At 42.2% G+C, this 23,867-nt stretch overlaps 1 protein-coding gene across 3 annotated transcripts in view; it reads right to left on the bottom strand.

Moving 5' to 3' along the window:
- The window catches only part of SHISAL1 (shisa like 1), a 74,838-nt gene extending 53,868 nt beyond the window's left edge, over positions 1-20,970 (bottom strand). The window contains exons 1-2 of one of the 3 annotated variants that reach the window (XM_071422637.1): positions 20,274-20,969; positions 19,742-19,858 (exon numbers count right to left, since the gene is read on the bottom strand). The gene's annotated coding sequence lies outside the window, so the exon portion shown is untranslated. Of the gene's footprint in view, positions 1-19,741; positions 19,961-20,273 lie in introns of those variants that run through there. The other 2 variants (XM_071422638.1, XM_071422639.1) reach the window with 2 other exon arrangements.
- Between the last annotated feature and the right edge of the window lie 2,897 nt (positions 20,971-23,867).

Consider the following 23,867-nt stretch of genomic DNA (forward strand, 5'->3'; position numbering starts at 1 on the left):
GGCAGGGCTGGCATAGCATCCAACATTCCCCCAGCCATGGGCTGGGGGTGTGCAAGGTCCCACTAGGGGACACAGCCAGGCCAGTGACCCAAACTGACCAAAGGGATACTCCAGACCATGTGACATTGATTCAGACAAAACCTAAGAAAAGGAGGAGGAAGGGGGAGCATTGATTATTTACTATGTTTGCCTTCCAGAGCCACACTGGAACCCTGCTTCCCTTGGATGTTGCTTGCTGATGGGAAGTAGAGAATAAAATGTTTGGACGTTTTTCTTTGCTTGTGCAAATCCAATCTTGGCTTTTGCTTTAATAAACTGCTTTATCTCATCCTCCTTGTTTTCCATCACATTTTCTCTACTCTGTCCAACTGAGGAGTGATAGAGCAGCTTGGTGAGCATCCACCATACAGATACAGGGTTTGCCTGGCAAAGTTCTGGTGGTGGAGGGAGGGCTACAGGGGTGGCTTCTGTGAGAAGCTCCCAGAAGCATCCCCCATGTCCAGCAGAGCCAATGCCAGCCCAGGCTCCAGGACAGACCTGCCACTGGTGAAGGTCAAGCCTAGCAGAGAAGGTGGTGACACCTAGGGAATAATGGATTTAAGAACAAAAAAAAAGTTCATGCACAGCTGTAACTGGGTACAGAGAAGAGTGGGGTGAGATGTGATGAACTGCCCTTAACCCCCTTTCCCACCTCCCTGTGCTGCTGGGAGGGGAGGAGTGAGAGAATCAGGATTAATCCTGGGAAGGGGGGAGTGGGGGGGGGGGGGGGGGGGGGGGGGGCAGGCGTTTTCAATATTGGTTTTACTTATCATTATCTTGTTCTTTGTTAATAAATTCAATGCATTTCCCCAAGTGGAATCTCGTTTTCCCATGATAGTGATGGGGGAGGGATCTCTCCCTGCCCCTACCTGACCTCTAGAACCTTTCCTCTCCTCTGTCCAGCTAAGAGAGGCAGTGATAGAGAGGCTTTGATGGGTGCCTGGCATCCAGACAGGTAAAAGCGACCACACAACTGATAGCAGTATATTGACTTTTGAAGGTCTCTGACTGGCTGCTAAATGCCTGAAATACAAGACAAAGAGATGCCCTTAAGACAACTGTGGGGATATCAGCCCGATGAACTAGAAACAAGTAGCTTCAATTGAACCGTCTGAATTGCACCTATGTAAGGCAGTCAGTTCAGGAGATATATCCATATAAAGGACAAACAAAGCATCTGCGACCAAAACAGTAATTTTAAAAATTCACGGCAGTCCTATTGGTCTGACCACACACAGACATCTTCAAACTTTCTGTGGGAAAGAGAGATCAGTATGTTTTTAAAGCAAATATTGCTATTAAAAAGGGAGATCTCCCACAGGAGAGGTTTCAGAGCGTCCCAGTGCTTGAACGTGGTGCCTGCCTCAGCTAACCTGAGTAAAGTGGTTATTTTGTTGCTTGTCTTAGAGATGGAAGGGAACAAGAGCCAACTGAGTTCAGCTTTCCTGCAACCAGGAGCACATCAGTGGCTCTCTGAGGCTACTCAAAGGAGCACCATCAGGAATACTTTAGTGTAAACTTCCATTTTGGTCTCACAACCAGCATCTAGATTATCCAGCTTTTCTCCAGTCAGGAAAGCAATAGCATTGTATTTCAATTTGCTTTTGTATTTGGAACATGAAAAGCATTCTGGAGAGGTTTGTTGTGCCCAAAGGGGAAGAAATAATCACAAACATTAAGTATTTATATTGCACTATATATATTAATGTCACCTATTTTCACCACTAAAAACCAGACTAAAGCTTTTTTTGCTTTTAATAAAATTTGTTATTGAAAATAAAAACTCTTTGTACATTCTGTGTAGTTCATATCGTTCTACCATGCAAACATATGGCTTAGATTGCTCATTCACATGAAGATAAATATGTTTATTCTCCCACTGATTCAGTGCAATGAGAAACTTAATTTACTCAAAAGTTACCAATAACAGAACTAAAAAAAGAGTATTTAAATCCTTCAGAGCCTTCTTACTGGGAAAAGGTAATCCAATAATTAAAGAGAGCAGCTTTTCATCAGCAAAATCAGCAGTTTTACGACAAAAAATAGCTACTGAGGTAAACATTAGTATTTTATTCATTGTTACAAAGGTGATTCAATTTGAACATGTGCATACAGGTAATTTCCATATATTTAAGCCCAGTCTGCAGACAGCACCCAATAGCCTGGAGTGGTACTTTATTTTTCAGCCATGCACTGGCTAAAAATTCTATCCAGCTGCTTAGCACTCCAAAAGCAACCAACAATTTGGGTCTAAAGTGTGCTAATCAGTGTAATAGATTTTTTTAAATAACCACCAGAGTGCTGACATGCCACTGCGCGCACATCCTCCTCCCCTGGACAAGCACAGCTCTGGCACAGGACTGCAATCCCTGAGCATCAATGCAATCCCCTCTGTTCTTTGCAGAGTAAGAGCCAGAAAAAAAAAAAAATCAAAGATCCTTCTTCTCTTAATGGACTTGGACCTCTTTGATGTCTCACTCTTCTAAGGTGAAGCTTTTTAAATATAAAAATTACTCTGTCAATAATTTCAAACAATATGACTTGTGCTTAAACACAAGTTTCACTTCAGGAGAACAAGTGATGTGAAAGTGATTTCCTTCATTACTAGAAGATTTCTGTAGTGTTTCCAGATAATGTATTTTCAGGTATTCATCTTAAGCAACAAGAATTGTTCTTGAATATTCTTTTTTCTTGGAAGTGCTTCTGAAGGGTTTTAAAAACTGTCAGGTAAATTCAGAGTGCCTTAATAAAAAGATTCCTTGTGTACAGCAGCTTGACTTTCACCCTTTGGATTTTGCAAAGTTATCACTGTCCTTTTGGTCAAGCCAGAAGGATTCTATATTGGACAAAGGTAGAATACTTCATGGGAGCAACACTTGGGAACAGAAACTGACTCCAAAGATTTTGAAATATTGCTGGGTTTAACTGAATTACAGAAAACTTGCCTTTTGAAAGTTTCTTCCTCCACTGTACTTCCCACTAAAATAGAAATGGGATTTTAGACTTTTCTGCTTTACCTGTCCTCAGTTGTTTGGGGAAAACTGATTGAAAAGGATTCGATACATGTGATAAATGTGACGCAATACATAGGATTTGATATCTGTGACATGTATCACATGACACATATAACATCATATCATATGACATGTGATCCATGACATCTTATGGCAATATGATTACAAAAATCATATTATACAATCATTCATGGCAAATACAATAGGTGACACATATACAATATATGTGATAAATATGAAACATTACTATTAATGGCATATATATTATATATATGAGATATGATATAACAGGTTTGGGTTTGGTTTTTTTTGAGAAATTCTCATAAGAACAGATAAGGCTCACTTGTTTTCTGGATTTTTTGTGTATTTGAAGAAGGGGCAGGTTAAGAAAAAATAGATGAGTCACAATCTTGTGCAGTCCTGAACAATCAGGAAAGCAATGATTTTCATTACCACAATACCCACTTCATGTTCAGTGAAAACTTTAAATATCGTATATATTCTCCATTTAAAAGCTGGATTTTCTGCAATCTGCCTGGATTAAGCTACATTGTCTCAAGACATTAAATGCAACAAATCTCATTTTCAAACCTACTACAATATGTTTTAAAAGCTAATCCAAAAGCCCTTTTACTGCCTTTTAGTAAAAATCCCTTATTAACTATGCTGAATCACGGCACACTATATAAATGGAAGCAAGACTCTAATAAAAGATGAGATATTAATAAAAATGAGGAGTGGGAAGATGGATCAACAACTGAGAAAGCCGCTTAGCAACGATAAGGGTGCAGAAATGAAAAGGATGATGCGCACAGGAAGCAAATTTATGCAAAACACAGGCTGGAGTACAATTGAACAAGTATCTGCCTTTGAGTAATAAAAAAGCTTTTCTTTCACATGTTTAGGAAAACATATTTAGTTAAAAAACATTAGCACTTACTACTGGTAACTGAACTACCAGGTATGGGGCAGGTATTTTTGTACACTGTCACAGTTAAAAAGAGTCTTCTGCCCTAAATGCACTTTGAAATTAAAACGAGTCATACAGAATGAAAATCCAAAGCCTGTTATAATTATATGAAGACTCAATGTAACTAAGGAAGAATGTAACTGAAGACAGGAGGAAGGGTGGTATTTTTATGATGATTTCCATAGTAATCATCATATAATACTTCATAATTGAGAAAAGTTTTAAGTCATTTTACAAATGCCTTAAAAAGAATTCCTTGAGCACTTGGAACAGTGCCAGTTTTGCTGCCCAGAGTCTCAGATCCAAACAACTGATGTCTGCTTTGTTTTAGCCCACATCTATTCAATTGGTACCATACAACGGGCATCCTCGTGTGATTTTTACCAAAATATCCCCTCTGCCCAGTCTCTCATCTCCAGAGAATCCAAAGGTTAAACGACCATGACCAATCAACTGCAACAAGTTACAGATTTTAAGAAACTTAAAGAAACAAACTATTAATATATTTAATGAATTACTAGTTAAACAATGCTGCACATACCTGTGAAGGGCCTTACTTGAAATGTCGGCCTTGCTACTGTTAGGCAGCAGTGAATACACAAGGCTCAAGTATTCTGGCACTAGAGCTCTGCTGTCTCATTTTCTTTTCTTCTCCAAGATCAACTTCATCAAAAGGGTGGGCTGAGTATTGATCCAATAATTGACACGAATAAGAGAGGTATGGTGGGAACAAGACTTCTGGATAAGCTCACAGTATCTAAATCAGGAGCTGCCTACTGGCCCTTGCTGATGGATTGGTCACATGTGATCACTCTTGTTTCCCATCTCTAGGCACAGCCCTGTGAAGGGCCCAGCTCTTGGGGACAGACTGCTGTGCCCCATGCTTCACTTCTAAAATCAAGCACAGAATGGTATTCTAAGAAGAGAAACAAAGCTAACCAAACCACACCTAAATTACACCAGGACTAGGAATCTGCTGTCCACTAAAGGCCTCTTGTAGAAAAGGGGTGAGTTAAGGGTCCCTAAGCAAAACCCCCCAGGCAGATATTCAGACATTCCTGGGACACCTCTCACCTATCTTTAGAAACTTCCTACAGCACACAGATGTGTATCTATACTTAGTTCAGTGGAGAGGGGCTTTCCACATGCAAATCAATATGAACATCTTCATTTGGAAGCCAATAAGGTGCTGCTTACTCCACGGTGAAGAGAACTCTATTGTGCATGAATACACCAAGTCCTAAGAGTCACATCTTATGTACCAGCACTGGGCACCAGCAAATGGTGAGACAGCTTTAGGAAACCTTATTTCTGGCAGCAGTTGATTGTCTTTTAGCCAAATGTGACAGAGAGGGCCGACTATGGGTTGGCCCTCTCTGTCACATTATTAGAAATAAATAAGAAATAGAAATAGAAATAAGATTCTATATAATAATTATATATGAACTATAATAATTTCATCATTAGAAATAAATAAGGAATACTGCACTGACAAGACACCAGGGAAACACAGGAAGACCACTGGAAGATGCACCTGTAGTATATGGCAGAGATAATTCATGCTATTTATGTATAAAATGTTGTAAAATCCAAGCTATGTCTTTGACCACTCAGCTGGGAGCAGAGTCTTATGTTTATTCAATTAGTTCCCGGACAACGCTAAGATAATATCAAGTGTGTTAACGTATGAATGGAACCTTCCTGGGCCACGATTGCTGACTTCCCTGGAATGTCAGAACCACTCAGGAGGGACCTGCACCTGGGAGATCGCATCTACCACACTCAAGCACCGGTGCCACTCTGCTACATGCGAATACAGGCTCTTCCAAAGTGTTCAGACAACCATCGAGACACCTGGATTCACTTTTGTCTATCCCTGCACATGTATGGCCCCAGTTCTGCATGTGAAGGGACACAAAGGAACATTCACTCATTTCTGCCTCAGGCAGAATAAACTGTATATAAACTCGCTGCATGAAGCAGTCGGGGTGAACCACTGGGGAGATGCTGACACTTCGTCGGTCGGATCCAGGTTCACCCAGCGCCGGGGTTGAGGCTGCCTTGGCTGTGGTAGCTTTTTTCCGAAATTCTATTTTGTTAACGATCTAATAAATCATTGCTAAATTTTCTTATAAATTTGGTTTCCGATTTGATGATTTATAACACAGCCTTGAACTTTCTTGAGGAAATGAGGATGTGCTAAGTGAAGAAAACCCAACTATACACAGTGGACAGCAACTATGCAAGCTGCAAAGAACCCAGACTCTTACAAGCAAAAAATATCTGATGCTGAAAGTTGCCGGTGGACCTCTGGCAAACGAGAGCACAACTTCCTGCCATGTGAAGGATAGATGCAGGGACTACAAGAAGATTACTTCACTTAATAAGAGCACGTAAGAACCAGAGCTTGCATAACACATCACTGAGAACCATGTCAGTAGGAGAATTAATTCAAAAGTATTCTGCTTCAGAGTTAAGTACAAGGTTTTAGGAGAAGATAAGCAAGACTATCAGTCTGAAATTAAACAGGCTGCTTATTACATTTGTTTTTGGCATACCCAAGTCAGCATAGTTAGCCAAATAATGACCTCCAAACTTAAAGAAAAAGCACTTCACAGAAAGAAGTTAAACTGAGGTGCAAGAGCTCTTTGCTTTTGCCACAGCAGAATATAGAATAAAATGCTTCAGTAAATGAACTGAGAAAGGTGCAGGACATAATGGAGGAGGAATTACCCATCACTGAGATTAACTGGTTGCTCATTAGCCAGGCCATTCCTGCATATATCAAATTGCTACCCCAGGGTCCATGGACAATATTAACATGGTAAAAGAACAGATCTCAAAAATTCAAGCACTCAACAGTCTGTGCCTTAAGACACAGAGCAGAGGTTTTTCTCTCATACAGCTGTTGGAATAACCTGTACAAGCAGAGCATGAATGCCCCTACAGCACAAAAGAAGGTAGAACTTAGATACTGACTGAAATGAACCAATCAAATACATAAAAAGAGAATGAGAGGGAAAAACCTGGAGAGATAAATGACTCCATATATTCCCTGTATCTTAAGACAGCACAAGGTTATGTATAAAGCTGTTGGAAACTCAGAATACCTTTATGGTACCCATTAAAGAAATGTATTCTGTAGATTACTTTCCCAGCAAAGAAGGCAAATAAAGGAAAAGCATGGATATTTTGGTGATATAAAAGGTTAATGCTAGTAAAGCTTAAGTCTTAACCTAAAAGAAATAGCATGACTACACATGAGTCTGAACAGCTCTAGAAGGAACTAGAATCCACAGAGTAAAGGAAAAAAAGGTAAATTCCGTAAAAATAAAAACAACATAAATACCACATTTGCAAATGGAGGCACCTTAGACTGTTCAGGCGACCACAAATATGCTACAACAAAGGGCTATTGCAAAAACAACTCAATTTCCTGCAATATCCGATCTGAGTTGCTGTTCGTTGTTTATAATGTTCAGTGATTGCTGTCTCCTTGAGACAAACTCACATGAGGACTATTATCTAGATAGCAGTTTTCATAAATACTTTGGCTAAGCGTACTCTGTGACTCCACAACAAACCAAATTCTTTTGCAACACCACTAACTGCAACTTGCTTTCCCAAAGATGTGCTGATTACCTTGGGTAGAGGACAGGTCAAGACAGTAGGAGGGAAAATCCCTCAACATCTGGTGGCTCATTGAAAACAAGGCTAGTTTCCACATGAATAAAACTTATACTTTATAGGGGAAGGAAGATTTGACAACCTCAGGGGATTTTCTTCTTGTTTGGTGAGGAGACACATCTTAAGAATCCTTTATATGAGGACCTGCATCCCTGAGAACACATAGTTTTAAAGCAATCTGAATAAACACTGGGAATCTGATCATGTTGCAGGTCTCTTCTCTCACCACCAGAGAGTCCAATTCCTATTGGTAACCAAAACACTGCACAGGGAGCAAAACCAAGAGCCATTTCTGTCACAAACTTTAAATCTGTACAAGAAACACAGCACAATGCCATAGTGGAAAAGAGCTTTAGTGCTGTCACCTGAGAAAAGCCAAATATCTACAGAACTCTGATGATCAGAGTGCATGCAGGTATCAATGTCTCTGCTCTCAGTGGATCATGTACTACTGCCGTCATCCAGCCATCAAGATGTTGTGTCTAAGTTAAGGGACTTCCAGTGAAGACCAACCTCTATCTCTTTTTTTTTTTTGTGATTCCAGGTCTCTTTTCCTCTCCCACTGCTGCCCTTGATGCTGAAAACTAGTAAAGCAGGGCTTCCACATTCCCATTGTTACTCTGTCAAGCTTTGCCCATTCAGTCCTTCAAAGACTCTGTGCTAGAAGGCAAAGAACTGCACAGGCTTAACAGAATTTCTTGACCAAATTTATTTCAGAGAATTTAGGAGTTCCAATTCCTCAAAACTATGACAAATCCCAAGACACAATTTCCGTACACTGAGCTGACTCCCTCCTCAAAGCATCCACAGCTTGGAAACACTTCCTTGCCTTCAACCAGAAATCATTCTATCAGGATCCATCACTCACTGAGGAACTGGGGGGTCAAAATGGTAAATGAAATTTATGCTGGTAAATGCAAAGTAATGCAGGGAGGAAATCCCTTTCTCTCAGCACTGGGCAGGCTACTGCATCTTAGAGAGACAGGAAAGCTATAATGAAATTATGCACATCAGTTCTATGCAGATAGTGATTTAGTACCCAGTAGCAGATAGAATTTCAGAAGCTGATGAGAAAAAAAAAAAGGGAAGAAAGAAAATCTCATTATAACATGGTATGATTTTTCTACATCTCCATCTAGAACTGGAAAGGGATCAGGAATGACAAGGATAGTAAGAGCTGTAAAATGTTTTCTGTATGCAAAGCATTTGAACAGACTAGGAAGATTCAGCTGGGAAGGAATTTGATAAAAGTCTACAAAAATTTACAAGAAGCGTTGACAAACTGAATAGACAGCAATCCTGCATCACTTCTCATAATACAAGAGTTATCAGACACCACTTTGAAAAACAAGAAAAGGAGGTGGTTTTCCCACACAGCATGCAGTTTAATTGTTCTCTTTATGACAAAAGCTTGCTTATCTTTCAAGAACAATTCAGCAAATTCTATGGATAAAAACTCCCACCAACAGCTATTAAACACCAAACTGACTCTGCCGCCAGACAGAATGTACCTGTGAGGCAGCCAGCCAGAAGCTGAGAGGGTATATCTGGAGAAATACAATTTCCCTATACTTAGATAATAAAATACCTAGCCCAGGCAATAGTAACAAGCTAGAAAGATGCTTAACCTGATCCAAACATTCACTCTTACACCCTTCTCCTGTGTCATGCGCCCAATCCAAGAGTCACACCAGTCATTAAATTGTTTCTAGGAAAGCAGCTATTCCCTTTTGTCACAATGAAACAGAAATGAGATCTCACTTTTCTTTTTAAGGAACCTAATATTGTACAGATATTTATGCCTTACTGCATCCTGCTGGTTACTTCTGTTTTGATAGCCTTATTTTCTGTTGTAGTGTGCTTTATATGGTGCAGAACAATGACGGGTGTGTGTTCTGATGACCTTCAGCTTTGACCAAAGGCTGCCACATCACACCACTAAAAAAAACAGACCATGCAGAAGAATTTATTTTTAAAATTTTAAGTGTCACTTTACTACTTCTGTCTTAAAGCAATATGTTCTCCAGACATTATTTCATCCTTCTGATGGGCCAGAACTGGTCCTAACTAGTCATATCATTACATTTGCAGAGATCATTCACTCTCGTGACAGAACAAACTTCAGGTTTAGGTGCTGGTTTATGTATGTTAAGGCCTTTCTGTTTAGCCTTGTTGGAAATTCTGGTTCCCATTCACAGGGGAAGGAAGGCCAGAGAAACTGCCATCCCAATTAATTCCCATTGCATCCCTTGTCATTTGAAAAAAATTCAAAAATTCAGGCTCTGAATTTTTGAATTGTTGCTATGAATAGTTGCTGGAACACTGGATGTGTTTGTTTTTGGTGTATCATTACATTTGTCAGCAGTAGCAAGCAGTAGAACACGGAGCTCGCTTCACTGGGTCTGCTTTGCTACTCATAGCTAGAAAACTCAGTTTTGGTTACATCCTTCTTTCTGCTACCCCAGATGAATAAAACCATCATTCTGATGGATTGCACTCAGCTTGGATACAGAAACAACATGTGAGATAATTCCACCTTACAACCCAAGAGGTATTTGTCACAAAATACTCTTTGCACTTACTGAAAGAGGATTTTAAAAATTGTGATTCTATCATAAACAGAGCCATTATGGGCCTAACAACTGAAGATACCAAGTTCCTTGGGGACCATATCTTAGCTTTGTTTTCAAGAAAAGGACATAGGTGATCTACTCCCTTCAACAAAGATTTGGGGATTTTTTAGTGGTTTCCTAAACTCTTCAAACTTTAAGTCTCTGGCTGTTTAATCATGGAAAATGCTCTTGTGTAAGAGGATAGGATTTCTGAGGGCTTGCAATGATGATGGCTCTGGAAACAAACTGATCATATCTGTGCTCAGCATCTCAATTCACAGGAAAAAACACGTTCTTGTGGAGGGCCCCTCTGTGCCAGATACAAATTATCCATAAGGGCCATGCAACTAACAGACATTTTTTGTTGTTTTGGCAGCTGAATTGGAAGAAAATTAGAAAATAAATTAATGTTTAAATGGGCTTGTTCGTTTTGATGCTTGAAACTAAAGCAGAACAGTTGCTTCATATCAGGCAGAAAGGAAAAGGAAAGGAAAAAGCAAAGGAAACAGGAAAATTATTTTCCAAGTTCTGATCAGCACTGCCTGAAACAAAACCATTGCTACTGGTCACTTCCCATGGAAGACACAGGGAGGAAGAAGACTGCAACAAATACTTTTGATATAGAAGCCTGGCTCATTTTGGAAGTTTGTTGGCAGCTGCTGGGCAGCCAGCCCATGGCAGCAGTAATCAATCCCAGCCTTGGTAACTAAAGCAAATTACAAGATTTCCACTTGCCTGCTTAAGCCCATCTGAAAAAGGATACAGGGCTGACAACACAGAACAGGGAAGGTAGAGCAAATTTAGAAACTAATGAGAAATCTTAGCTTTGATGGTGAGTGATCACATTACAGTTTTATTTACATGATTTATTTTATACAGGGTTTTAATTGTTGAAATATGCAGGAGGTAGTAAAAACATTGCTTGCCTTCTGTGCCTAATTATCAAAAAAGACAGTAATATAAACACATCCTCCTTAAGAAAAGTGTTGACTTCCTTGAGAATATTGCTTCTCTTTTATCTTTCCTTGAAAAGCAACTGGTACCAAGAGCTGGGGCTTTCTATGACACAGGCACAGTACAGGGTGCTCCTGAAAACCATGGTGGGAGCTCTGGCTTGAGGCTTTAAGGTTGCTCTATAATAACCATTGATTTAAGACTACTGGATTAAATTTTAGTCATCAAAAGAGAAAAATAATGCCTTAAATGTTTCAAACTGTGAAGTCTTGTGAACATGCTTATTCTGTATGTAATTTCCATCACTGCAGTAAATTTGGAGCAATGTTATTAATATTCAACACAAAGGAATAAATTGCATTATTAATAGTTCTCAGTCACTTGAACTCATGTTCATGCTACTGAAAATTTCCCACTGCAGTCCAAACTCAGAAGGTTTAGGGAGAAGCTAGGTGGAGTTAGGGAATAGTAATCAAGGTTAAAAACTGAACCAAAATTTGCTATAGGCATTAACCTGCTTGCAGTTCTCATAACAGAGAGCAGACCAATAGAGAAGCACAAAATGAACACATGTAATGCAAATTAATTTTAAGAAGAGCTATGTGTGCATGTACATCCATATTAACTTCTCTCTTGTCCAATAGATTCTAGAAAAGAGAAAAAAAAAAAAAAAAGCAGCAAACTTCAGATTCTGGCCTTAGGGCTTAAATGAGTAATGATGGATAGAACTTTCCCTGCTATTAACATGTCACTATGAGAAAGAAGAGACTGTCTAACAAAGACTGAATTAATGGACTCCATGACACAGAAGTGTTGGAAATCTAATCACAGAAACAGGGAGTGGATGGGGCTAGCAGGGACCTCTGGAGATCATCCAGCCCAACCCCCCTGCTCAAGGATCACCTGGAGCAAGTTCCACAGGATTGCATCCAGGTGGGTTTGGAATTTCTCCAGAAAGGGAGACTGCACAGCCTCTCTGTGAAGCTAGTACCACTGCTCTGTCACCCTCACAGACACACAAGCTCTTGACTCCTTCCTCACCCACTCCTTGGCAGAGCTCAACACATTCCAGTCACTCTCTCCCATTAACAGCAGCTCCACCACCTTGCCTTGCTGCCCTGGCTTTCCTAGAAGGAATGTAGCCATCCATGACTCTATTCCCACCATCTCTCTGTGGCTGCAATGAGATCATGGCCCACTGATAAAGAGCAGAAAGGTAAAAGTAGTACCACTGCTGCCAATTTCTTTCCTCATTAATTTCTCATTGCTATATTTAGTTTACTGCCCACGAGAGCATCCCAATTCCAGCAGAGTGGACTCAGCAAGGGTTTACTTTCACAATAGCAGCCCTCAGGCACATGGGGCTTGACCCTGCTCCCATTCAAATAAACAGGAATTTGGCCTGGACTTGCAACATGGACTTGCAAAAGTAGGATACCTGTCTTGAAAACAGTTATTTCCTATTAAAGAAAACCCTGTTCAGTAACTCTTCACTTGAGCCCTTCTACTCTAAAATAAAGGTGAATTGTTGCAAGACAAGCTCATAATTTATCAACGTAGTTCTGTGTATGAGGGTCCTAAATAGCAATTATCACCATCAATATACAATATGAGCTGGTTTCTTATGTAAAATTTGTTTCTGAGGTAAACAAACCCTCTGGAATTTCAAGGAGCTGCATTTGACCCACGCTAGCTGGAAGATGAACAGTGAAAAGAAGGAAGGGAAATGGGAAGAAGCGTGACAGGGCCTGATCTCTGCAGCAGAGGTGAGCACAGTGATTTGTGCATCCTGATGATCTTCCAGCAGAAGAACTACTTGTCAAAAAACACAGGGTAGAAGCAGAACAGCACCAAGGCCATGGGACCCTTTCCATTCACCACCTGCCCTGAAGGGGCTGTGGGACAGGATGTGGCTCCATGCCACTGCCCTGGCCAATGTCCCTGCACTACAGCAATCCCTCTGCCAGCCCCTTACACGATTTCCCACAAGAATTCACAGATTTGCCCAAACAGGGATGAGAGGGGCTGCAGCACAAAGTAATAATTAACAAATCTCCAATGTGTGTCTATAGAATCCCCTTACAGAGCTGGCTCCAGTGATTGTTCACTTCCTGGCTGGAGCCCAGGTTTCTAAATCCCTGCCAATAGTATTTCTAAAAATGAATTTCCAGCAATATCTCAATCAACAAAATGTTGCCCCATCACAACACTTCACAGCAGAATCACAATGAATTACTCTTAAACACCACACAATTAAAAAGGGTAATGAGCATTAAACTGAACTTGCCTCTGAGAAGTGGTTTCCGTACTCAGAGCAGCCACTGACTGATTTCTGTCATGACTTCTGCAATCCAGCCCAAGAAGCCAAATACTGAACCAGTGTTTTATTCAGGTCAGGGTTCCTTTACCACTAAGGGGAATTTAACTGACAATATGAATGTTAAAAGAATTAATGTCTTGTTTTCATGACAAAATAGAAATGAAACCCATCTTGTGAAGATGTTCAGTTTCCATTCATTTCCATTCACACACACTTGACAACTCCCTGCTTTGGGGTAAAATGTTCTTTAGGACTATGAAATTTTGGGTTGCAGCTTTCAAGTAAACCAGTCAAACAGGTTTGTGTTCAAGCTCTGCATTTTGGGATATTTGTACCTTTAGAAATAGAAATGTTTTGTATCTTGAGGATAGGAAGCTTGGTCTATTATCTTGGCAACTTTCTGTCTAGTGATATGCAATGGTCATACTGAAACAAGACATGAACAAAGAACCCTAATTTAACTCTGGAATTTAATGCATATTGAACACTTACATTTGCCATTCAAGAAAAAGTGTCTGAAGTGGATGCAATTTCCTTGGAAAAGTTAATCTCTCTAGACTTCTGTCTATATTTTCAAATGTTAAAAGAGTAATTACCTGAAAAGTGACATAAGGGGAAAGTACGTATGCTACATGCTTTACAAGACAAAGCTTTTTAAATTTTAATAAGTATACTAACTATTGGGCAGTAAGTAAAGAAGAATTTAACAAATTTTGGTGCTGTTAAGACACCATGGGGGAAAATGCATTTCGCCAAATGTTCACCACAAAAACAAACCAGTCCAAGATGGGAGATAACCAGAGAAAATTATACTCTGACTACCACAAGCTGAAAATTGTGTGAAAAAGCAGCCCGGAGGCTCTCATGTATGGGAATGCAACATAAATGGCAAAAGTACTAATCTATATCTTCCCACCACTTCCTTGCACATGGCGGCTCTATTTGGAAGAACAGTGCCTTTCTAGTAGCAAAATTAATGGAAGACATGGACTTGGGAAAGAAAGGAATTGCAGATATCTGTGAGTTACATATGGTAATCCTTACCTCCAACAGCCTTTAGGTGATTCATTTGAACCCCTCTTAAAGAAAAAGCCTGTAACTGGAAAGGATTCATTGTTGTGAAACAGCAACACGGGAATGTCAGTAAAATGAGGGCTGGAACATCTCCACCTTAAAAAAAAAACCCATCCAAATAAAGAAGAAGTAAAAAAGTTTTAGTTAGGAACCAGTCTGGCTAGAGTACGACAACTCAGAGCAGCAGAATTGCATTCCAAAGTTTTCCTTAGTAACTTCCAAGAGTCTCCCACGTCACCGTGGAGGAGAGAGGGCATTTTGCTTCTTCAGGTAAATTGAAATCCCACTGCCTTTTCTGCTTGATATAGCAAATCCTTTGTGCGCAGCTACTACATCACACCTCACTGCTCACTCCTGATATCACCTAAGGGGCTCAAATGGCATCCATTAGAATAAATAAGATTTTATCAGTAACCTGCTGAAGCCTCAGTTGTTTCTCTGGGCAGGATGAGAGTGGATAATCCTTAATAGTGCTGCCAGGAATGCCCTGAGATTTGCTGCTTGCAGTGCTTGGTCTGCAGACCTGTTCCTGCTAAGACCTCTGAAGTGAAGCTCAGAACAATGCTTCATGTTCTGTGTTATGTGAGCCTGGTTCTTTATTAGGAAGTTTCTTTCTAGCTACTGAAGTATGTTTAGGAATACATCTTGTTCCTATGGAAATCTGTGAGACTTCTGCCCTTGCCTCCAAATAGAGCAGGAACAGACTCCCTGTCTGCAACATGAGACATCTTGGCATAAAGTGAGAAAATTGGGAGGGCCTGCTAAGCTTCACTGGTGTGGAAAGGTCAGCCTACAAATCAAGGGACTCCCACAAGAGAAGCAGGAGGGCTGCGGCACATGCAGACGGGAGGCCTCTCCCTGCCTTATCCCCAGAGAAAATCCCAATTTCAGTCCCTGGCTCCTTCCCCCTGCCAGCCCATCCTGGCAGCTGAAAAGGCAGAGCAGCAGCAGCATCTCATGGCTGAGGTGCTGCTGAACCCATCACTCTGAGCAATACAGGTATGGGAGAGACTTGAATTTCAAAGTAATTTGAGCTGACATCTCTATTTTACAAGTAGAAAATACACCAAGGTCCAAAACTTCCAAAATGACTTGGGAGTTTAAGCATGTGAATAATCAGGCATCTCAGAGATGGGGGAGAGGCATCCCTCCAGAATGCATTTTTTAAAACACAGATTTCTTTGGGTTGTTTCAAACTTGGGCCTTAAAAGCCTAAGTAATTTTGAAATTATTATACATGGTTCATTAAAAATATGGTGAGTAAGTGAAAGGCTGGAAAGGAGCTTTTTTACATCTCCACATTTAAAAAGGTTCATTTTTTAAAAGAATAAAATGACAGAAACAGGAGAGTTTTACATTACCACTGGTATGTAAAAATACAGTCTTTGTTTTATCTTAAGTTTGGCCATTAAATTCTGATGAAAAGCAGAATTTAGTCTACCATATATAAGAGATATCACTTTAAAAGTCAGGTTTTCATCTGCAAGCCTTTCATACTAAACAATCCTGCCTCAATCTAAAAGACTGGTTTATCTGAAGTATTGATTATTAGGGTGATTCTGAAATGAAGACCAAACTAAAAACCCTATAGCTAAATCAAGTACACCACCATTTGAAGTTTAAACACTTTATAGCAGCTTACAAAGAATATAACTGAGCTCCTAAGTGGGATTACAGAAACATCTCTCATACCTTCCTAACACCATTACTCGCTCCTGTCAAATGAGGTTGTGCATTTTATAAACTGAAAAAGTATGCCTAGAAACTCACCTGCCCAATCCTCTCCTAAAAACAGAAAAAAAATCCAAAAACCAAACACACATACACAAAAAAAAAAATCACTTTGGATATTTAGTGCTGGTTTCTGCCCTTCGCAAGCCCCTTGCTGCCAATACGCCTGTTTTAAATTCATAATGGCTTTATTTTTCCATCCAGAAAACCAGTACATCCAACCTGACAGCAAACAGGAAAAGCAGTGATTTGTTTTCAGGTCTTTGGAGTACAGATCTGTGAACTTTTTCTCTGAAATCTGTTTCCTTCAGATATATTCAGCAAAATGAATGTTAAGGAACTAGCACTGGAAGTAATTCCTCACAACATCTTCACACTGATCTCACTGGTGTACAGATGCCAGTGACCAAGGCCTGAGACAGGCAAAATGTCGACTACCATTAGTTATTGTGCTGCACTAACATTTTGCTGCTTCCCCAGAGATCTCTCTGGGCACAATATATGCACATAGCACAACTCTACAATCCAAATAAGCAACCCTGAATGATGATGATTAATGGGGTAGGGAAAAGTTATAGTAGAGGGGTAAAGTGACTTGGCCAGAGTGGATCAGTTACCAAGAAAGCAGCTCAACTGCCTCCTCTAAATAACAGTCCAGTACTTATTTATCCCAGGTATGGGACTTCCAACACCAGAGAAACAAAGAATATTAAGTCTATTTCCACATGACAGCAAAATTTGAGCAATAGGCTGGTTGAGCAATTTGCAGTATCTTGAATATGAACACCATAAGAAGCATTTTTGTTTATAACAGTGTACATTATATCCAAGTTACTTTGATATAATGTTGAGTAAAACACAATGCATACCAATATCATTATCCATATTTATAGACTTAGCCTTCATATCTATTTACTTTTTTCCCACTCCCTGAAACAAAATCCCTTTATCAGTGACAGCTTTACATACTCAGATGCCTTCTCACAACCTCAAGTGATTATTGTTCTGAAAATATCTATAAAAGTAATAAGGGCTTGTTAAAAATTATCTTTCTTGCTGCCTGTTATCAGTCTTAAAAACTAAAATTCAGATTTTTTTCCTCCCTCCTCATGGCACTTAGAGTCTGAAAAATGAACTGGAATATCTTTTGCTCTTACTACTACCAATAATAAAAGGGTGAGCTTCAGAGATGTAAAGCACACAGTAAAACCTAAATCACTTTTCCTCTACTTGTATTGACTGTGCACTAAGTAGTAAAAATGTAATTATTCAGCATGGAAATTTAAGTCAATGACATCCAAAGGAGACAAGATGACAACTAAGATTTTTGTTCTTTTCTTTCTTTCTATTCATGAGATTGTCATTAGTTACTTTACTGGTAACAAGGAGTTGGTGATGGCCCTCCACTCACAAGAAATATTTTCAGAGAGGTATCTCACTACTAAGTTGCTAAAAAACAGAATACAAAAGCCAAGGGGTATTTCAGTAAAAATACCTTTAGGGTACTTCAGTAAAAGTTTGAAACTTTTTTCAAAAAGTGGTTTGCCTACTCTAATGTATTTGGAAGGAGACAGATGTTTTAGCACTTTGCTGGACTGAGCTGAGGATAGACTCTCTCACAACATGATAGAGACAGTTATTTTATAACAGTTTATTCACTGAGGAGTGTTTCAAGACAGGAGAAAGAATGTATGCTTCATACAGAAGTTCCCCTACTGTTATAACTTCCTACTCCTGTAATCTGAAACAGTCCCAACTGAATGTCTCTCGGGCAGTATTTCAGAACTGAGTATTCTAAAACACTCCTTACACACTCCCAATGCTTCTCAAAATAACATTACATTAAACTGTCTCTTGCAAAACTATGAAAATTTGCAGGAGAGTTTCAAATGTTTAACCTAACATATAGTTAAGTTAAAAGTGTGTGTTTGCTCATTCTCTCTAAAAAAAAGATTTTAAGTCCCTTCTCAGGTTGCAATGCTAAGGCAAGTGATCAAGACTGTCATTCAGTTTCACAGCATTTTCTTTCCTTACTCTTGCATCTTCTCACTGGAGGTACACTCTGTAACAGTGGATATTCCTACAAATTTCAAAATACTAAAAACCTTCGTTTTTACCTGATTCTGAAGATGTTAACCCAGGAAAGCATTTTAAAAGATGGCATTAGAACCACTGTTTTCAGCTGGATGGTAACAGTTCACATCTTTTGAAGAGCAGGGGGACTGTGATATGTTAAATAAAGACTGGAGTTAAAAAGGAGGATTTTTACCTCTACCATTAGGGAAAAGGAACATATGTTATATGTTCACTCCTTGTAACTGAGGACAATACACTCATATACTCGGTTTTAACACTACTCCATCTTAGATAAAGTGCTTTAGTTGATTAGCTCGGAGCACAAGTGCAAGTGAACGACATTTCCTTTTGCTGAGCAGAGTGGGGTAGGAAGAAGTTAAAGAGACCTGTCAAGGTCACACCACAGCACGATGACAAAGTTACAGAAGAAGTCACCCAGCTCAGCTGTAGCAGAGACTGCAACATGAAGCTCCTCAAAGGGTTCTCTTCTGCCAAATGACACACAAGCAGAAAGATAAGTAACATCAACAGTTTTTAGCACTAATATGTCTCAGGAGTACTTTGAACACGAGACAAGTCAGACCACGGCTCAGTTTGAGCTTTACAGCTGAACGAGGTAATGCAGCAGAACAAATACTAAGAAACCTTGTATAACTCTCACACTTGCTCAATCACATCCACGTATCGTTAATTAAGTTTGGGGAAATTGTGGAGCGTTGGAGAAAAAGCAAAGAGGAGCCACAGGAACACTCAGGGTTTATTTGCTTGTTTCTGTCCGCGGTGACAAAACACGGTACTAGTACCAATACGAAAAGAGAGAAAATCGGGCAAATAGATAACCCCGAAGGCTCCGAGGGGTCCCGTTGTCATGGAAACAAGTCGCCGCTAATGAGCTTTCCACGGCATGAGTGATTAATACCCGAGCCCTGTAAATAAATATTGACGGCGAACGTAGCCAGACACGCAGGCAGCCGCTGTGGATCGGGGCGAGGAGCAGCGCAGCGCGCACACGCCGCGGCTCCCTGCGCACAAAGGGGACCGCACAAAGTTTCCCGAGCGCTGCTGCCACCGCGCTGCGCGGGGGAGCGACGGCGGCCACCGCGCAGCACAACGCGGGCCGGGCCGGGCCGAGCCGGGCGCTCTGCCCCGCTCCTGCAGCCGGGCACGGTGCTCGCCGATCTCCGGAGGCGCCCGGAACGGCGCAGCCCGCGACGCCACCCGCCCGGCCCTGCACAGACAGACACACAGACACGCCAGCCCTCACCTTGCGCTAAGTCGCTGCCCGCGCACAGCCACTTTTCCCGATAGTTGCGCGGCGAATCCACAAAGGAGAGCGAGGCTCCGGCGTGTGGCCGGGGACGGTAGCGCTGGCACCTCCGACCTCGAGGAGCAGAGCGCGGTGCTTCAGCCGGCGAGCGGGGGGACGAGGCACCGATGCACAGAAGCTGCTGCCACCTCCTTCCCCGGCTCCCCCATCCCCTCCTGTCCCCGCCCGCTTCTCCACCTTCTCTCTTCTTCCCCCCACCCCCCGCTCGAACCAGCTGCTCTCACTCCACCTGGGGCGGCTCTCCAGGTGCCTCCCTGCTCCCACACGCGTCCCCTACTGCAGCTGGAGCTCCGGGGCGGCTGCTCCGCCTCTCGCCGCGTTGGCTCCGCTGTCCCGCAGGGAAACTTCCCCAGCCCCCGGCGCTCCTGTCCTGTTCGGAGCGGGCTCCTCGCCGCAGGCGGGGACATCGCAGCGCGGAGCCCTGTCCCGGCTCGGGGACAGGCAGAGCTGCCCGGAGGTGACCACTCACCTCAGCAAAGCCCGGCGGTACCCTCCCGGGATGGGGGTGGACGCGGCGCTGGCGGCATCACCAATGGAGGTGAAACGTGGCGGGGGCGCGGGGCGCTCCCCCTGCCCTTTCCCTGTCCTGCTCCTCCTGCGGGGGCTTCCCGGGGAGGGACGGGATGCGCCGCCCGGGCGCTGCCGGCACTGCTGGGGCTCCTCTGCGGTGCCGCCGCCCTCCCTCCTGAGCTGGGGAGAGGATGGATGAGGGAGGGGGCGCTGGCAGGGCGGGTGCGGCCGGAGCGGAGCCGTGCGGTGCCGCTCTGCGGTGCACAAGGATCGGCTTGCCCCGGGCAGACTGGGCTCTGTCACCAGCGAGCGGGCGCATGGGCCAGGAGGCGACAGTGCGGCGGCTTCCCCAGGGCTCCCAGCCAGCCGCTGGTCCCTGCCCGGCTCAGACCGCTCCCCTCTTCTTCCCCCTTCCCGTACGCCGCCCTCCTCTCCCAGTCATTACGAGGGCACCGGGGATTAAGTGTACGTTCAATTTTAAGAGCATTATATTAATAAATAGCGATTCGGTGATTTTAAATTACTCTGCGAGCATCCATCCGGCAGCCTGTTAAGAAGCAATCCCCTCCAGGCACGGTTTAATCGGAGGGATCAGAGCGCGGGCGCCGCGTCCTCCGGTGCCTCCAGCGGGGCTTGCCCAGGGAGCTGCGGCCGAACGCCCACCTGCTGCGGCGTTCCTTAGGAAAATTCCTTACAGGAGAGCCCTGCCCGGCCCGGGAAGGCGGTGCTGCCGGCGGGAGGGACGGAAGGAGCACCGGGAGAACCCCGGCCTTCGCCTGGGAACGGCCCTTGAGTTTGTCCCACGTCTCACTAGAGACTAAACTAGGCAGGGGTTGGCGGTGCAGCCGGAGTTTAGACGCTGCAGAAAGTGCACATCCTTAGAGCAGTGGAAATCTGGCTTTTATACTGCGTGACGCCAGCGGACACACGGAGAGGCAGCGCGGTGTGAGCCCTCCTGGCTTCTCAGAGCGATTCTCGAGCTCACCTGCGCACCCGGCGGCCCCTCGCTGCTGCAACAGCAGCACCGCGGCTCCAAGACAAAGACTAAAGCAGCTCCGAGAGGGGAAGAGGAGGATAGACACAGATTTGAGGGCTCAGCCCTCAGAAGATGGCTAAAGCCTCCCTTTCTCCCCCTCCTTCCTTTTTCATCACACCTCCAGAGCCCAACAGGTGGTTGTGACCTCTGAGAAGTTCTAAGCTAATCTAAGTAATGTCTATAAATGACCTCTCGCATGAATTCACATTATAAGAAAAAAAAGATTTTTCATTTACATTTTAATGCATAAATCATGCAAAGTAGGGAGCTCCAGACACTGTTGCAAGAGTGATGACTCATGCTCACCACATGTACATTATTTATTGTCTGAGGATGGGACCGTGTTTAAATTAGGCTGCTTGATAACCTAATCTGAATGTTCTGAACTGCTTCCCTATAATTATGTTCTGGAGAAAGTAAAGCATCATTTCTTAACCCTAGTCTCTCTCCCTGAAACATTTTAGTTCAGAGACTTGTATAGAACTACATGTTTTGAATTTCCTAGCAGGTGCAGTGCTCTTTCTGCACAGGCACTGCACATGGAAAGGAACAACCACAAACGTACTTCTCAGATCAGGAAGGAATGTAAACTATGGCTTTCTGCACATTAGCAGATAAAAACTGTTAAGTTCAACAATTTCAAACAGAAATGAAGATACCCTGCCAGCTTCTCATACTGGGATGTCTCATTACCCAGCTGTGTTAAACTAGGCTTCACCATCCCATTGGGACTAATTCTCTTCCAGACACCAAAACCAACCTCCTTATGGCTAGGTGGGCTGCTGTTATTTTTTCATAAAATAATTACAGAGCAAATAAATGGTGGACCATCAGTTCATCTGTTTGTTTCCTTCTTACAGTCCTGTACAATTGCTGATTCCTCCATTTTACTAAACCTTGAGAGTACAAGGCCAAAAAACTGTTCTGTTCCCTGTTCTTCATTTGTTTTTCCTCTTTCTTTTCAAGCAGATGGTATCAAGGAAGCTCTTCCCACACATACACAAAGATTCAACGCCATTCCTGTGACGAACTCAGGCTTCAACTACTCCTTTTGTTCCGTTCTTCTCTTTCTGTGAGAGTGACACACCCTCACCCTCACCCATTTCATAGTTGTGAGTGACCAAGGGAAAAGCCATGGCCAGAGTCTCCTCTAAATATGAAATTAACAATTCTGTGGTATTCATGCCTATTTTGTGAGGAGCAGACGTTTTCCAGTGGATAAATGTGTGAGGAGAAAGATCAGGATGGAGGGCGTTTATTTTTGCTCGATATTTTGGAGGAAAGAGAGAAATGCTGGACTTTTAATGGTTTGAGCTTTCAACTGGCTGTTGGTCAGATCCCAAACCCACAGGGCTGCAACACAGCAAACAGTAATAGGGAAATGCAAATTAGGACAAGAAATTAAAATTAAATCCTGATCAATGATTCTGTCATCCCATGCTAGTGCCAGATGCAGCAACCAAATGCTTGTGTCCCAACAGCCTCATCATCATCTGCTTGATGTTGTGTGGCTCTTTTTTGCAGTAAATATAAAATAAAACCAATCTTATATTTTAGTGAGTTGGTAGACACTTTCTATTTTCTAAAATATCTACAAGTCTTCCCGCTCTAACACTCCTGTCTCATCAAATAAAAACTGTTTAAAATCACAACTTCTGCTATGGTGTAAACTTCAAGTACCTGTCTCAGTGTGGAGGGTGACACCAAACAGAAGATGGGTGATTTAGCTATCATTCTTGCCCAAACCTGTTCTGGAATTGGTGTTAGGATTCAATGCCACTAAGTGTGGCACTGTTCCAAATCAGGCCTGTACTGCTTCAAGGTTTCAAAGTTAAAGCTCTATATAAAAATACAAAAGATGGTTAGAATCCAAGAAGTGATCATTTGCTTAATGTGGTATAAAGAAACCTTAAATTGTAACCTCATTTGGGCTTTATTTGGGACAATACCACAGTAAATAGTAAAGTAATGAAAAATAGGATAAAGCTGTTATTCAAAGAATCTTTTTTTCTCTCTTCTGAAGCTACAGAAAGGCACTACTTTAAAGTTCACAACATCTGAGCAGTTCATTTTCTATTTTAGCCCTTATAGACCAGCTCTCCTGGCTCACATAAGCTAACTTTGCTCCCAGGGAACGTCCCACTGACTGCAGCAAGGACAAGTTCACATCCCAGGCTTTACAGTACAGATTCTGTGCTGAAACAAGTGTGTCAGGGGCCAAATGCTGCAATGACCTGCAGGCATGAGTTATACATGAAGATAAGCATGTGTCTAAGCCCTTGTGAGTCTGACCCCAAATTTCTTAGCTATTCATCATTGAAGATGAAACACCAAAAGCCCTATTGTTTCATCCTGGGAATTGAATGCAGTTTCATCCTCTGTATGAGGATGAAAAACTTCATGTTTAAAGTTTTTCCTTGGCAACATCAGGAAATCTTGATAATGCATTATATGCACAGAAGTGCAGCATGTCAGTATCAGATTCATTTTTGAAAAGGATAAATCATCTTCTGGCAT

The sequence above is a fragment of the Agelaius tricolor genome, unplaced genomic scaffold (assembly GCF_023055355.1).
Source record: "Agelaius tricolor isolate 1412-34295 unplaced genomic scaffold, bAgeTri1.0.p SCAF_3, whole genome shotgun sequence".
In the NCBI taxonomy this organism is placed as follows: Eukaryota; Metazoa; Chordata; class Aves; order Passeriformes; family Icteridae; genus Agelaius; species Agelaius tricolor.